Source organism: Lissotriton helveticus, chromosome 7, assembly GCF_964261635.1.
Source record: "Lissotriton helveticus chromosome 7, aLisHel1.1, whole genome shotgun sequence".
Classification (NCBI taxonomy): domain Eukaryota; kingdom Metazoa; phylum Chordata; class Amphibia; order Caudata; family Salamandridae; genus Lissotriton; species Lissotriton helveticus.
Window position 1 is genome coordinate 770,038,905 of NC_136068.1, and position 16,871 is coordinate 770,055,775.

General features: G+C 45.9%; 1 long non-coding RNA gene across 4 annotated transcripts in view; it reads right to left on the bottom strand.

The window, feature by feature from the left end:
- Positions 1-2,883: 2,883 nt before the first annotated feature.
- LOC144767037 (uncharacterized) overlaps positions 2,884-16,871 on the bottom strand; it is a 369,045-nt gene continuing 355,057 nt past the window's right edge. For all 4 annotated transcript variants that reach the window (XR_013598037.1, XR_013598036.1, XR_013598035.1 and 1 more), the window contains 2 exons: positions 3,843-4,226; positions 2,884-3,563 (listed from right to left, as the gene is read on the bottom strand). This is a non-coding gene — a long non-coding RNA (uncharacterized LOC144767037). The remainder of the gene's footprint in view (positions 3,564-3,842; positions 4,227-16,871) is intronic.

Below are 16,871 nucleotides of genomic sequence, written 5' to 3' on the forward strand. Positions count from 1 at the left end.
ATTGGCGGTATTTTAGTGGCGATTTGCCAGCTGAGTGATTCTGTTGCTGGATGCGGCCATCATTAGACTAGTCCTGTGGCTGTAGGAGGAATGCTAGTATTACACACCTGATGTGAATTGCTTAATTGTTAATATCTGCATACCACACTATAAAACAAGTTCCATATCAGATCATTATCCTTTGCCATTCCAGCACAGCAGAACTTTGTACCAGAGCCCTTTACCACTGAATACAGGTTCAGTTTCTGTTTTTTGCTCGCTGTTCCTTGTTGATTTATTCCTCTTTCTTTATTATAAGGGGGATTATTCATGTGTTTAAGTTCATAATCTCACAATGGTAGGGAGGAAAAATCCTGTGTGAATTGTCAGTCATGGTACATCACATTATTAGATTAAAGCCACAATTGTTTGGTGCCCAAGCACAAATTACAACTATGGCACAGAAAAGGCAAATGTGGGCCAGAATAGTTGACAGAGTGAATGCTGTAGCAAACAACCTGCGCACACAGGAGGAAATTAGAGAGAGGTGGTACAACCTGTGGAGAGAGTGCGTTTCCTGACCTCCAAACATCACCTCGAGGCCCAGAGGACTGGTGGTGGTTCTCTAGGTCCCCCTTACAGCTCTTTAGCTGGGAGGAGAAAGTCTTGCAGACCCTACACTCTGAAGACTTGGCAGGAATTAGAGAACAAGGTGTCACTAAGCCTAAATGTCCTGTTTGCTTTGACGTTAGCTGTTGCTAATGTGTTTTGTGAATTTTCTTTAACATACAAACCTAAATATATCAGTAACATTTTGTTTGGCTTGTTTGTTTGAATGTATTGTGTTGGATGTACGATAACAAGTTTAAATTTCCATTACATTTCGCATGATGTTATGGTGCTTGCAAGTGTTTGTATACCAAATAGCAAATAATATATGTGTTTCAAATAGTAAATGTCAGTTCTCTGTGTACTGCAGACTTTCACAAGGTATGTTTAAGTTGCAATTTTGCTAAAGTGTGAATGTATCATTAAAAAAACTATAACAACCGTGATGCCTTGTTTCTGTTTTGTGAAAATTATATTGCAATTTGATTTTGCTCATTCTCCCTTTTCAATTTTTTTGCATAGGATGAAGTGTCAGTTTTAGATCAATGTCTACATAATGCTCTCTTTTCTACATTGAATGTTTTAACAAATTTTGATGTTGTCCTCTTGTCATGTAACTGAATAGGTGTCATTAGATGCACAAATTAAAGTTCATTGAGTGAAAAGGTTTAAGGTATGAACATTTGTATGCTGAATATAAGTGGTATGAGTGAAAAATGTACTCTGCACTGGTAATATGATGACTAATGCGAAACATCCTTCTAAGATGTATAAATGTCTGTTTTTCAACCTGCTAGGACTTGGGTTGTTTATTTCACATTCTCCCCTCTACTTTGTTGTGTTGAATGGTTGGTACATATCGTGTGTGTTTCCTACATTTTATTTTACTTTTCAGAACATCTCATCATTTTATTTGAAGATGTTTTGTATGCTGTTTGTGTAACTAATCACAGTACCACTGAAAGGTATAATCATGATGCTTCCTCTTTTTAGGTTGCTACAATTTTTTGCTTAAAACTCATTGTGTGTGCAATCCGCACGTTTACAATATGTCAATTTTTAAAACTTTTATAATAGGCCCTACAGCCAGAGCACATGGCCAACCATTTGCCACTAAGGAAACCTCCACTCCAGCCCAGGATCAAGCCTCCAGGTATGACTCCACTTCTGAAAGTCCAGATAAAGAGGAGCAGCCTGGTCTAATGGTCTGCCTGGGGAAATGGCTCAAGTGAATCTCACTTGGTCCACACCAACAACCTCCACCCTAGCTGTCACAACACTTCAGTTCATGGATACCTCTGTCATTTTCCTGTGTTCAAACCAACATCATGCTGGTCTTGTGTCCTCAATCCTGGTTGCTGTTTATACACCACCACCTCAGGAATAGTTGGAATGAGCCACACTGGGTCAAGGCCACATGGTAGTGGGGGTAGGGTCATGGGAAGGAAACTGTGGGCCAGCATAGTGATGCCACTGGGTTGACTCTCACCCAGGCAACCCTCAATCAAGTCTTGGGATCCTCCATCAGTCCCAAGACATGATGGGCTAGGTCATCACTGAGCTCTGGGACATGATGCAGTTGCAGAGGGGGCGCAATGTACAGATTGAGAATCTGAACTCAAATTTAGGCTCCCTGACTGGGGTGCTGTAGGACATTCTCACCCATATGTGCAGGGCTTTTCCAGGACAATCTTCACAGTTCTGTGGTCCAACTGCATCTGTCTCAGCCACAGAAAGGGAGGCCCTGCCACTAGAAGCAACATCTTCAGCCACCCCAGTCCCTGCAACTATGGATCCACCAGCCCCCAGCAGGAGCAAACATTCTTCTGGGCCACCAGGAGAGGGAGGCAAGACCATTACCATCAACAAAAGATGCCAAACCTAATTTTCTCCAGTGTGTGGCTACCACTCATTCTGTGGACTATTTACTGGACATGTTTACCTTTCTGTTGCCAGTTGTATTTTGGACATTGGACTTCAAGCATGCTGAGACTTCAATAATGGTTTCATTCACCATGACTGACTTCCCCTTTTTTTGTTTGCTTTTTGGTTTACATCCTATTTTAGTTTATTTGGTTTGATTAATAAAATCAAAACCAACAAAGTCAAAGACTGGTGTTGTATTTCTTTTCTTTCTTAAGTCATTTATTTCCTTCCATCAAGCATTTAAAATGTAAACAATCAAATGATTATTAATTATGAATGGATTGGAAGTAAGTATTGTTTCTCAAAAATGTCCACCATGACAACAAAATACAAAAACGAAAAATTCAACAACTAGTAATTTATTATATTTGAAATACATTGGTCTGTCAAACATTTCTTAAACATAAAAATTCATACGTCACACAAATACTCAGTGCCATTGTTACTTTTCCAGTTCCACGCCTTGCCACCATGAAATAATGGATTACAATTAAATCAATTCAATATGCAAAACATTATTGAATTGTGGCATCGGCCAGATATTCAACCTCACAACAGGAATTGCACAACAGTTAGACCAATAGTCATAATTCCTCTAAGTACTCAATGTGGTGGCCACAGGATCATTCCAATACACTATTGCAGCATCTGGGGCAATGTTACAACCTACTTGAAGTGGTGTGCTATAAGAAGTTAGTTCTACAATGATGAGACATATCAACAGCTTCATACACTTAACACAAAATGAGCACTCTGCCAATGTGAAGGGATATTAGTATTGTTTAGGTCAACTGCCACATGTGGTTAGAGCAAATCAAGCACATATTGGCTCGGTGCCAGCATTCAACAGAAAGCAAGTCTGATGCAATTTTACAAACTGACATTCAACCACTGTGCAAGTTATCTCAGTACAAGATTTATACATCCAAAGTCTGCTTGTGTCTTCCATAGCATCAACCTATGTTCTTTTCGTACTTTGCAACAACAGCATATAACTGCAAATGTCACAACTTTGAAATGTCCAAATGAAGATGACATGGTGAGGGGTCCTAAAACAGAGAAAGACAAAAAGGTTTATCAAATTGGAATTCAAAATAGACGCCTTACAAAAGAATATATTTGAGGACACATTTTGAAAGAACAATTGAAGATGAAAAATGCAAAAGAACACAATAGTCAATGTGTCAAGACTTTGATCAACAACCATCTTTGACCTGGATGTCACTTAACTTGGCCTTTCAAACAAATGTCGATCAAGGAGTTTTATCCTCATTACATAAAAAGTTGGTTTCAGCATTTCATAAATTAAAATGTAATTATTTACTTACACTCATGTGAAAACATTGTTAATTACATCTGGGTGTCCGTCAACTCCTTTCTCTTCACCACTATCATTTCCATTTGACATTTCAACATCCACACCTGGTGGCTCTTCATGGTCTCTTCATGTATAATGTATGAGAGGTTCCGTTGCAGGGCAATGTTGTTTAACATGCAGCATGTTATGGTGATTTTGCACACCTTATCGGGTGAGAAGAGTGGGACTCCACCAGTCTTGTGCAGACATTGAAATCTGGCCTTTTGGAGCCCAAAAGCCCACTTAACTAGCGTCTGTGTTCTTCCATGGGCCTCACTAAAGCGGACTTTCCCTGCCATCGCTGGATTCCTCAGCGGTGCTAAGAACCATGGTCATTTAGGATAAGCTGAGGCTCCTATATGGGATGAAAAATAAATTAGCAAAACATTGTAACACATTTTTAGTTCATTACACTTGACAATACCCAAACAATATAATGGCCGATTGTATTTACCAACAAGCCAGACCCTCTCAGGTCCAAGTTGTGACATTTGCAGGGATATGCTTCTGTTCTGTAGTACAAAGGAAACCTTGGGTTGATCCAGGAAATTACGCACACACAATGTGATGTACAAATCTGGTAAGCAGACAATTTGCACTTTGACTGGATGGAAGTTCTTTCGATTGCAGTACACTTGTTCTCTGGTGTGTGGTGGCACTAAGGCAATATGTACGCCATCAATTGCTCCAACCACAAGTGGTAGGCGGGCCTTATTTTTTTATACTTTTTCTATAAAAATACCGCCAATGGCGGCATAAACACCACAGCGTAAATCTTGCCTTGAACTACATTAAGGCACCACATTACACTTTTTGATGAAAACAAATGAAGAACATTAGCATTTTCGACATGTAAACAAAATTGGCACCATTTTGAGTGATGGTGACGCACTTTACAGTACAAAAAACACACTATTCCACAATATAAAATGGTAGTCGCCTGACCCCTCTGCCAGGACATTTGGAATTAGTCAACTGCAGCGGAAGCTGAAAACCTAGTGGGTGTAAAACTCCACGACAGACCCAGCCATAGGCTAACATGTGTGAAAGCAATGTAGGACAGCCAATGGATGTGTCCATCACCATTGACGATCGTGTACGTCATGCGCATGTATGTGGCAATTAAAAAAAAGATCACTTGCCTCATAACACTGCAGCCAATAAGACCTCCTCAACTTTTGCTGCTGTTTCCAACCTCTGGGAGCCACGATGCCAGTAAGAGCAGGTGACAGGGCCCTAGCCTTCTAGCCAGAGGAGCTGGAGTTGCTAGCAACTGAAGTTCTGCCCCTGTACAGCCAGCTCTATGGTTCACCAGAGGAACAGGTACATGCTGGAACTATAGCGGTAAATCTGTCCAACTGGTTTTTGTTTAATACAGAGACTAGAATGTCCCTTTGAGTTCCTGAGTGAAGTGTAGTGATGGAAGTGAAGAGTCATTTATTTTTAACAATGCATAAAAAATGATGGCATGAATTTTTAAGCACATTATGATTAGAGAAAACTACAGCATACTTATTTGTTATGGGTTTGCTGCCCTATATTTTATTTGGTGTGTATTTTGAGATATATCTATGCATACTGTTAGAAACGGGACCCCCGGCCGGCCAACGCTCACGCCAAGGTCAGTCAGGGATCGCCATTTCTAAGTCAGGGCAAGGGAGTCACACACCAAGATAACCCCTGCTCACCCTCTAGGTAACGTGACGCGAGCAGCAAGGCTAATCTCAGAGGCGATGTGTAAAGTGTTTGCGCGCGCACCCCAGCGACAACACCCTAGGCCCACCACAAAGGAAACTCCACACAAGGTTATATCAAAAATAGCCTTTGTATTATAATAATAAAAACTCATTAGATAACACACACACTTTACAATGTGCCAACAGGCACGGGCAAGATTTACAAGGGATTATGTACAGGACAGGGCCACCTGGACCACTGTCAGGGGTATGCACTTTTTAGAAATAGCACTTGTAGGTATAATACTTAGCACATAAACATATAATGACTGTAACACAGAAATAGTAAATGTAGCATACAACCAGTAACTACTGGTAAAGGGAAAATACCTCCTACACCACCCTAAACACTGTAGGGAAATCACGCAGGGAACGAGGACCTTATCATCAGGACCTATGGAAGGAAAACCTATCACCTAAGCAAGTCACATTTAGCAAAGGGAAGGAAACCTAAAATAATCACCTAAGCAAGTCACATTTAGCAAAGGCAATAAAACATCAACATTCCTCTAAGCAGGTCACTTTTAGCAAAGGGAAATAAACCATAAACAATTACCTAAGCAGGTCACTTTTAGCAAAGGTAATATCAAACAATCCTCTAAGCAGGTCACTTTTAGCAAAGGGGAATAAAACATAAAGAATCACCTAAGCAGGTCACTTTTAGCAAAGGTAATAACATAAACAATCCTCTAAGCAGGTCACTTTTAGCAAAGGGGATAAAACATAAACAATTACCTAAGCAGGTCACTTTTAGCAAAGGTAAAAACAAACATTTGCACATGAAACATTAAAACACATTCAGAGGTGCAGGTAGAACATTTGCGCAGAAATCACATAAGCAGTAACTCATAAATTGCGCAGGGTGCTTGTAGCACAACACTAGAATTGTCCCCCAGGCCAACTGGCCTCGCAAGGGCTGGAATGCCCTGAGTCTCAATGTCAGGGAAGCTGCGCAGGCAGCACAGCACACAAGCCTAAACGTAGCAACTGTCCACTAAGTGCTGGACAGTTGTGGATCACAAATGGGCACACGTTGGAGCCTCGTGGGCTCAAGAACACAGGTGGGGGAACACAGCGTGGGAGCCACGGGGCTCTGACCAACTGACTGCCTGTGTCCCCCAAGAGCCTCTCTCTGGGCTCTAAATCAATTATGCTGGCACTAAAGAGCTTCAGCGCTCTTAACCAATTAAAATGCCCCTAGAGCCTCTCTCAGGGCTCTAAATAAACATGTGGGCGGGAGCCTCGCTGGCTCCAAGACCAACTGGCACCCCAGAGCCTCGGGGCTCTGCAATGACTAATGTCCCTCGCGTTGGAGTCCCTCGTGGACTTGGGGCAACTACGCACGTTGGAGCGGCCCGCTGCCTTTCGGGGCCGCTCTGTCACCTTCTCAATGCCTGGAGCCTCTCGGGGCTCTGAGAAACAAATGGGGCGTCGGAGGAGTCTCCCACGGGGACTCGGAACAAATGCCCGGGTCGTTGGAGTCCCTCACGGGGGACTCAGAATCAAGGAAGGCCCCACGGGCCTCTCAGCGCTAACGGGGGGGGCGGGCACCGGCAATGTGCCCCGACGTCCCCCCTCTCCTGGGCATGCACTCACCGGTCTCGTCGGGCCTGGAGGCAGTCTCCGCTGGACTTGGGGCTCTACGCTCCTCACGGGAGCTCCGCGAGCGCCGGCAGCCTTCCTCCTTCTCTCTCCAGTCAGGTCCCGGGCCGGCAGCCAATCAGAGCGCGGCCCGGGGAGTGATGTCACGGGATGTCCCGCAGTTCCGCCCCCGGCCTGCCTGGCTTCCTGGTCGCGGGCCGGGCGGCGGCGATGAACATGGGCAATGCCGGGTGGGCACCGGCTCTTAATTTATCAAATAAAACGGGGCAATGCCGGGTGGGCACCGGCCTCTAATTAACATATAAAGCGAGGTGGGCACTCGCTCGCCAAAAATCGGCAAATCTGATCTAATGCCGGGTGGGCACCGGCGATGTAAATAAAACGCTCCCAGCGCCGAAGGTAAAGAAGGAGCGCCCTCCAGCGCTAGAAGGCAAAGCAAAGCGCTAGTGAGCGCTGGGGCAGAAATAAAGCGCTGCCAGCGCTATAAGGCAAATACAAAGCGCTTCCAGGCGCTCTGGCAAAGTACAGCTCCAGCAAGGGTCTGGAGGCAGGCAGGGGGCAGGGCCAGAGCCAGCACACTGGGTCTCCAGGCAGGGAGACAAGCCAAGTGGCGGTCCTCCTGGCCCCAGCAGCAGCAACAGCCCCCTCTGGCAAGGATCCAAAATTAGAACAGAGAACAAATTGTAAGGGGACACAGCCCCTTCTTATACTGTGAAATCCTTTGTTTCAGGGTGCAGGGTGGGGGGAAACCAGTTGCAGCTGGCTTGGGAGTACCCTTGATGGCCCAACCACCCCTTTCATTCACTGGGGAGGCTTGGGTCGTTAGACAAACCACAGGGGGGCGAAGCCAGCATTGTGTGGGGAAAACCCCAGCCCATCAAGGACCCAGGTGCACTCCTCCCACACATCACTCATGCTGATCTCACACTCACCACCGGGCAGACCCATCCAGACTTCCTGGAGCCTGGCATGCCAGCCAGCTCCAGCCAATCACGCTCCAGCACCCTCACTGCACACATACATCAATGTCCAGAAGTAGCACTTCCCTTCTAAACACATACATGCCGCATACACCATCTCGCAGCACTCACTCTCACGAGTTCATACATATCAAACTCGAGCCTGCACTCCCCACACATCAGGAACTAACATGGACACACACATTCCCCATGCATTCCTATGGGAGGGCAGGCCAGCCATACTACACGCACGCACTTTCACTCTGGGACACAGGGAAAAAGTGCGCAGAGACCCAAAAATCACTAACACTGGGTCACAAATAAAAGCAAAAAGATTAGGGGTGAACCTGCCCTAAGGCCCAAGTCCAACACAATCCCCTTCCTGCCAAAATGCAGGGCAGACCAATCACCACCGTGATGGGCTTCCCTGCTTGGGGTGATAAAACAAGGACGCGGGCCCACAACTGCAGGGACACCCTCCTGTTTTACGCCACGGTGAACCCCTAGGGTTCCTTCTAAAACTACTGTAGGGACTCACTGGGGTACCCCACTGGTACTCTCCAGCTGCCCTCGGCCAGGACCAGGCCCTAGGCCACCCAGGTACCACTGGATCCTGCCTACTCACAAAGTGGGGGGTAGTAACCCCTGGCACATAATAGCCATTCTCCACCCTTCCTGTCTGCAAGACAGGGCTAGACTGCCACTGGTTCTCCAACCTAGGGTCTACAACCTCAGGCGAACCAGGAGTCTCAGGGAAGGCTCTCCTCCCCCTACCTCTTCTTCTAGGGTTCCTCCTCCTCCTGCGAGGGGTTCCCTCTAAACAACATTCTCCCAACCTAGGGTTTAACCCCTCAGGTTGCACCGGGGTCAGAGGTGGGCTCTCCCACCCTCTGCACCCCCTTCCAGAGTCCTGCTCCCTCCCAACCGGGGCGGTACCTCTGGAAAAAGAACTGGTCAGGACACTGATTACAGTAGTCCCACCCTTCAGGTCAGGCTTATCCTGAACCTGGCCTTCCAACCTCTGGTCTAAAACCTTTGGTGGAACCAATGCCTGGCACTCCAGGACTTCTGGGGACTCACATACTATCCCCCAATCACTCCTTTCGCTGGACTCCTGTACCCTCCCTACTGGAGCGGTACTGCCAGACTCTAGAACCATAGAAGCTCCGCTTACAGATGCTCCAGGTCCTCTACACACTAGGAGATCTCCCTCAAGTGAACTAACAGGCAAGCCTAGGTTCCCATCCTGGTGTTCCCTAAAGAAACCATCCAGGCTCTGTGACAGGGCTTCGGGCGTCTGGGGACTCTCGGTCACACACTCACTCCTGCTCCACTGAGACAGGCAGTCAGCCCCTACACCCTCCTCACTAACCTGGGACCTCAGCTGGGCTACTCTCACCCTCCTCCACCACACTGGGCTGGAAGACACCTGACCCACTATTGTTGGAATCACTCACTAGTGACTCTAAAGAACCTCTCGCACTGTCCCAGCGCTCTGCTTCTTCTGCAAGGTCCCATGGACAAAAACATTTCAACTCCAGCAGGTGCTGGCGCAACTCTGGACACACAACACTGAGCAACTGCTCTTTGAGGAACATATTCACCACACCGTCCACCTCATTGTCCGAGTTAGCCGTCAGCCAATCCCACATTGCATCAGAACAGTCATCCACAAAATACGCCCACCTCTGGTGAGGTGGTTTCCTAAGGTTCCTGAATTTCACCCTGTTCTCCTCTTCTAGGGAAACAGGTACCAGACTCGGGGAACTGGGAGTGGGACTGTCTACACTAACACTTAAATAGCTGCCACCACTGGATTCAACCCTCCCTGGGGAATCCAGAAAATCAAAATTGCACTCAGGGGATAACCTACCCTCTAGTGTTACCTTCTCCCTGAACAAGGCCCTTTCAGCCTCTAGCTTGGCGTGCTCCAACCTGAGCTGTTCCATCGCTAGCTGATGCTCCCACTCTTCCTTCCTATCCAACCACTCTTCTGGGGACAGGGAAAGGGATGGGGCGCTGATACTGACACTGGACCCAGCAAGGGACTCCCTATCTATGGGGTCCTCACTATCTGCTGATATCCATCCACTGTCATCATCATACAACTCACATTCTTCAGGGCTCTCCACAGACTCACCACCCTCATGGCGTGCGGCCCGGGCCCTATCTCTCTCACTGTGCTCAAGATCCCACTGACCCTTTTGCCATAGGATCAGGCTGTCCCTAAGCTGGGACTGAGTATCCAACTCACTCACCTCCATGCCTCCCTCTTCACAGAATCTGACCAGCTCTGACCTACTGTACCTAAAAAGACAACAGAGATCAAAAACAGGCTCCATTTTGGCGGACGTTCTCAAGAAGAGTTTGACACAGGGAACCTGGGGGTCTGAGCTTACACAGGAGTATACAATTACAAAAATCAGCAAGATTCCTATCTCATAGAACTTGCACTCCACTGTCCAGTGTAACACACCACTCATTCACACACACCCTCCCCTCGGACCGGTAAGGCAGTTTCTACCACCCCTGACTTCTCAACCTGACCATAAAGACACAGGTACCAAACTCTGGGAGCAGAGCGGGGAACAAATGAACTGGACACAAATACAAAATGACACCTTTCAGGAGAAGCAATACTGATCTTCCCTAAAAAACAATAATCCCCAAAATGTGGTTATCTAAAATTGCAGAGTTTTGTAGTGTGGCCTGTCGCCACTGTGGTACAACGCAAACGCAAGTCCAATCCGCACCGCTTGCCACCAATGTTAGAAACGGGACCCCCGGCCGGCCAACGCTCACGCCAAGGTCAGTCAGGGATCGCCATTTCTAAGTCAGGGCAAGGGAGTCACACACCAAGATAACCCCTGCTCACCCTCTAGGTAACGTGACGCGAGCAGCAAGGCTAATCTCAGAGGCGATGTGTAAAGCGTTTGCGCGCGCACCCCAGCGACAACACCCTAGGCCCACCACAAAGGAAACTCCACACAAGGTTATATCAAAAATAGCCTTTGTATTATAATAATAAAAACACATTAGATAACACACACACTTTACAATGTGCCAACAGGCACGGGCAAGATTTACAAGGGATTATGTACAGGACAGGGCCACCTGGACCACTGTCAGGGGTATGCACTTTTTAGAAATAGCACTTGTAGGTATAACACTTAGCACATAAACATATAATGACTGTAACACAGAAATAGTAAATGTAGCATACAACCAGTAACTACTGGTAAAGGGAAAATACCTCCTACGCCACCCTAAACACTGTAGGGAAATCACGCAGGGAACGAGGACCTTATCATCAGGACCTATGGAAGGAAAACCTATCACCTAAGCAAGTCACATTTAGCAAAGGGAAGGAAACCTAAAATAATCACCTAAGCAAATCAAATCAAATCAAAAAAGCTTTATTCGATTTTGTCAAGAAAATCATAAAAGCATACAAGTACAATTTATGCACACGAATTAAAAAAACAATTTTTTAAAAACTCACTTGAGCAAAGTTACGAAATAGTTAAAACATTTCTCTAAGATTTAAAATCTACAAGCAATCATTGGACAAAGGGCCACGTATTCCACTGGTCATTATTGACGTGTACTACTTAACACATTGAATTTCTAAATTTCATCACTGAATTCAAAAAGCAAGAAACAGCAAAGATAACATCAACATCTTCTAAAAGCAATAATTTCAAATATGCAGATTTACATGTTCTTATCCCCCAGCGCTTAAGTAGGGGTAGGAGGAATAATTTCCTGGGGCTAGTATACAGATTACAAAAGAACATGATGTGAATATTGCTTTGTGTTGAATGATCGTCACATGGACATATTAATTTCAGCGAAGTCCAATCATTCTGTTTCGGTAGAGTGACCATGCGGAAGAAAATCCCTAGGCGCAGCCTAGCCAGAAGCATGCGAGGATAGGGTGCTATTTCGATCCCAAGATAAGATTGTAAGCCTTCAGTAGGGGTAATTTGCTGATAACTTAGGATTGTACCAAGTTTCTCTATGTCCCATCTTGCACTTTCCAGGTGTGTAATTAGTGATTTTTTAAGGGCCGGCCTAGTCATGCTTTGTAAAGTCTCTGGGTCATCGTAAAATTCAGGGTGTCCAATGTTAGAAAACATCGTTTGTACATGTCGCAGCCATTTGACTTTTGCTGCACCATCAAGAACCATGCAGTCTTTAATGAGGTTTCTATTCACTTTACACTCCTCTGTAGTCCAAATCTTGTGCCAAAGCAAACAGGGTGATATTTTTATGATGTCACTAAGGTATTTAACACCAGTCTCAATGAGAGTCATAAAAGTAGACGTAGTTTTTGACACGCCCAGTAGGTGACAAATGAAAATGTTCTCACAAGTTTGTAAAGAGGACACATTCTCATAGCCCCAGAGACCTGCGCCATATGTAGCCGTGGCTATGCACTTTGCCCGGTAGATCTGTATCATTTCTCGAATGGGTTTACCCCCAATTTTGCCTGCAAAGGTTCGTAGGGCACCTATGGCACGACTGAAAGCGAGTTTCCTGGCTGACACTGCATGTTTCCACCTTCCCCGCCTATCAAACACAATGCCCAGGTAGCAAAATGTGTCTGTTATGGCAATCTTTTGCTGGTCCAGGAATATTGAGCATGGGGGTCTATTGGTCTTTTGGGAGCAGGACATGGAGAAAGTTTTCGAAATGTTCACCTTCAAGTTTCTTTTACCCATATAAGATGAGAATTCGTTTACTGCTCTCTGCAAGCCTACTTTTGTCCTTGACATAATTGCCGCGTCATCGGCGTATTAAAGAATGGGTATGGGCCTACCATTGACAGCCGGATAATCGCTTGACAGAGTTAATAAACTCTCAGCAATAGAATTTATATAAAATGTAAAAAGCAAGGGCGCAAGTATGCAGCCTTGCCTCACTCCTCTATTTATGGCAAATTTTTGTGAACATTCCCCCTGAGTCCCAAACCTTACTCTAGCCCCTGCGTCTCTATATAATTCCTTAATGAATGTGAGAATAGTTGAATCCACCCCAATGTCCTCCAACGTCGACCAGAGCAGCACGTGGTCCACGCAATCGAATGCGGAGCTGAGGTCGACAAAGGTTACAAATAGGTCCCCTTTTTTAGCCTGCGTGTACTTAGAGACTAATAGGGACAAGTTTAGACATTGCTCAAGTGTCCCTAGTCCCTTTCGGAACCCATATTGGAACTCCGAGATAACCTTTTTCTCTTCTTCCCAATGTTGTATTTTCTTGAGAAGTATCCTTCCTGCGATTTTCATAAGTCCGTCCAATAGCGATATTGGACGGTAACAAGCAGGGTCGTCCCTATTCCCTTTTTTAAATATGGGGACTACAATCGCGTCCGACCAGGTGGTAATAAACCCGCATTTATTTCCCATATTCAATACGTTTGTAAGAAAAGGAACCCAAAAATGCGGCTCTGATTTATAAACATCCACTGGGGTGTAATCAGGGCCGGGGGCTTTGCCTGAGGCACTTTCCCTAAGGGCATCTTCAACTTCTAAGGTAGTAAATACCAGTTCAATCGGGTAAGGGGGTGCTGGGGAGACAGTTAGCTGATTATCCTGTGTTATACTATCTGCCGATGAAACCGCCCTACATGGGTTCGGGGCGTTCCCCTGGGTATTATTAGAATAAAGGTTACCGTAATGTTCTGCCCAGAGCTCACCCGTTATAGCTACTTCCACGGAGTTATCTCTATCTCTTAAATTATAGACAGATCTTATAACTTTCCAAAAGGCATTGCTATCCTTGTTCCTAGCGGCTTCCCCCAAAGCTTCCCAGGCCTCCTTCTTCAGTGTCGCCCTCCGCTGTTTGATAGCCAGCTTATATTCTTGTCTCGCCTGACGGATTTGGACCGTATTTTTTGGATCAGCGGACAGAGCTTTCTTAAAATTTTTCAATGTAGATGTACATCTAGAGTCAAACCACCCACGGGTATGCCTCCCATTATCCTTATAGTTCCTAGTAAGTGCATTTTTTATGTGACGCTGTATGTTAGAAAAAGCAGCCATAATGCTCTTTGGATCAGTATCTTCCTCTAAGCAGGCAAGAATGTCCGTGGGACAAGAGGATAGGAGGTTTTGAAAGAAGGATGTTGGGTTCATTTTCTCCCATTTAATTACATACCCGTTAGTCTTAGTTAGGGTAACCTCATATGGGTATGAAACCCTGCTAGGTTCGTTTGCTTTGTCCCCCAGCAGTTTTACCCCGAAGGTGATGGGGTAATGATCGCTCATAGGGTCATCCCCAATTTCCCAGTAGGTTATAAAATCAGGATGAGTTGGTGATATCAACGCAAAATCAATTGTGGTTTTACAACCTCTTCCATTATACGTTGGGGCAAAGGGAACCGGGGGGGAGCTTGCCTGGTTGATAAAAGTGAGGTCAAAGGTAAATATAACGTTGTTAAGGAATGACCCCATGTTGGTGTGGGAGAAGTGCAAGGGACCATCCTCCCCAAGATCTGAGAGGCCGCACAAACCTAGCTCACAAGACGGGCAGATGGTACAATTGAAGTCACCCACCCACAACATTACATGATCCCCTGTACCTTGTTCTCTCAGTTTGTGGATATGATGCATCATAATGTTCATATTTGATTCCACTTCACTAATTGGCAAGTTATTATAGAAGTTTACAAGAACCACCATTTGCGAAGTGCCCCATTTAAATGATATAATTTGGAAATACTGACTGGAGTGGAAATTGCAAACTTTTACATCCCCTACATTCGAGATGTATGTGCACAAGCCCCCTTTGTTGCGACCCTGGGCTGATGGCACAGCAGGAGAGTGAAAGGTTCGATAGCCCAACAAGTGGGCTTCCTCTGTAAGCCAAGTTTCTTGAAGACACAGGATGCCATACTTCTGCACAATCTCCAGCCAAGGTTTGTGGGTGATTTTACTACCAAGGCCTGCTACATTCCAGGAAAGAAGAGAGTGCATTGGGTTTCTATGTCCCTGTGGATGAGGCCCTCCATTCCCCTTTATGCCTGTCAGATCTTGCGAGTGTGCGGGCTCTACCTGTCGTGTAACCTGGGCAGTGAGATTGTGCTGTTCAGGGGGGTTTAAGTCTAGCCCAATGTGACCTGGAACTTGGGATCTAGGCATTGATTTTTCACTCGATTCAGTCTCCATTGGGGGATTATGGGCATTGGTAAGGATTAGAGCAACACTCGTTCCCAGTCAATCCACCTGATCCAGACACTCAAACCTGTTCATAGTGGGCGCTCCTTCCCACCAGTTGTTAATGGGTTGCCAACCATCCCCATGTCCTTTCCATCTGCGATTGTGAACTATTGACCAAGCCCCAGGTGGCTCGACAATCTGTTTTGGAGGATAGAAAAAAGTAAGGGGTCTGATGACAATGGATTGATCAATATCACCCGAACCCCATGAACTGATATATTGGGCTGTGTGGGGGTCTGCAAATGAAACCACTATGCAGTCGCCAGGGATGGATTTATGTGTAGGACCCACCCATGGCACTCTCCTAACCATTAGAACCCTACTCCTAAGAGCGTTAGGAAGCTGCCTATTGACATTAAGCCAGTGAATCACCTTATTCTTTAGGGACCACTGGGTCTCCATGGAATGTGGGTCAAGTGCTGGTACACCAGCCAGTACAACGACATATGGTCCGGCGTCAGGGGGGAGATCAATATAACCCCCACGAAAGTTCTGGCGACCATGGTGCTGATTGGCTATGCGTGCAGTAGGAGGCATGTTAATCTTATTGGGCTTGTGGGCAACCTTAGGGACTGGTTTGGGTAAAGTCACGTTCTCAGGGCCTTTTGTCCCTGGTATTGAGAGTTTTGGTATGAAGGGATCTAGAACATTTGGCTTAGACCGGGGTTTGGGTATTGGGGTAGGTTTAGGTAGGGGTGGAGGCAAGACAAGGGGCACCATTGCAGGGGCAGGGGAACTAACGTTAGTCACTGGAGCCGGATGGATACCATCATCACCATCCTGGGGAGTACCTTCAGTAATAGGAGGAAAACTTGCTTCCAGTTGCTTTAGGCTAAAAGTGGCCAGGGAGACTAAGGTCTTATCCATCTCTAAGAGATTGTTCTCGATACGTGAAAGTCTGAGTTCCAAAGGCGACAGTAACTGTTTTAATGTGACCCAAACTGTTTTAAGAAAATCTTCGTCATCACTCCCCTTGTCTCTGTCCCTCCCTGGCTCACTTTGCCCTCCCTCTATAAGTTTCTCGTCGTGTGTGGAAAAAGGCCCTAAAGTAGGGTCAGGGACTACGTTAAGATTGCTGTGTTCTTTCCCCCCCCCTATTAGGTGGCTATCCAAATTTGGCGCTTCTCTGATCTCCCCCGTGGTGGGTAATGTTCGCCTTTTATTAAAGAACTGCAACCTTGCGATTTTAGCTTTCTTGCGAGCGTAGGCAGACCTCGCGTAGCTTTTCTTTTTTAGAATTGGCCCATCTTTATTTTTATTTTTATTTTTCGCTGAGGGGGGAGGAGGGTTGGGTTTGTCCGGTAAAATAATGGCAGTGGGCACGAATCCCTCGGGAGTTTTAGGGGGCACAGCAGTTGGAATGGGTATAGGCTCCATTAGGAGAGAAAGGGGAACATGGTGAACATCAGCATGAATTAACAGTGAGGGTGGGCAAGAAGCATGTTGTGGTGATACAGCAGACGCAATTTTCCCCAGAGAAGAT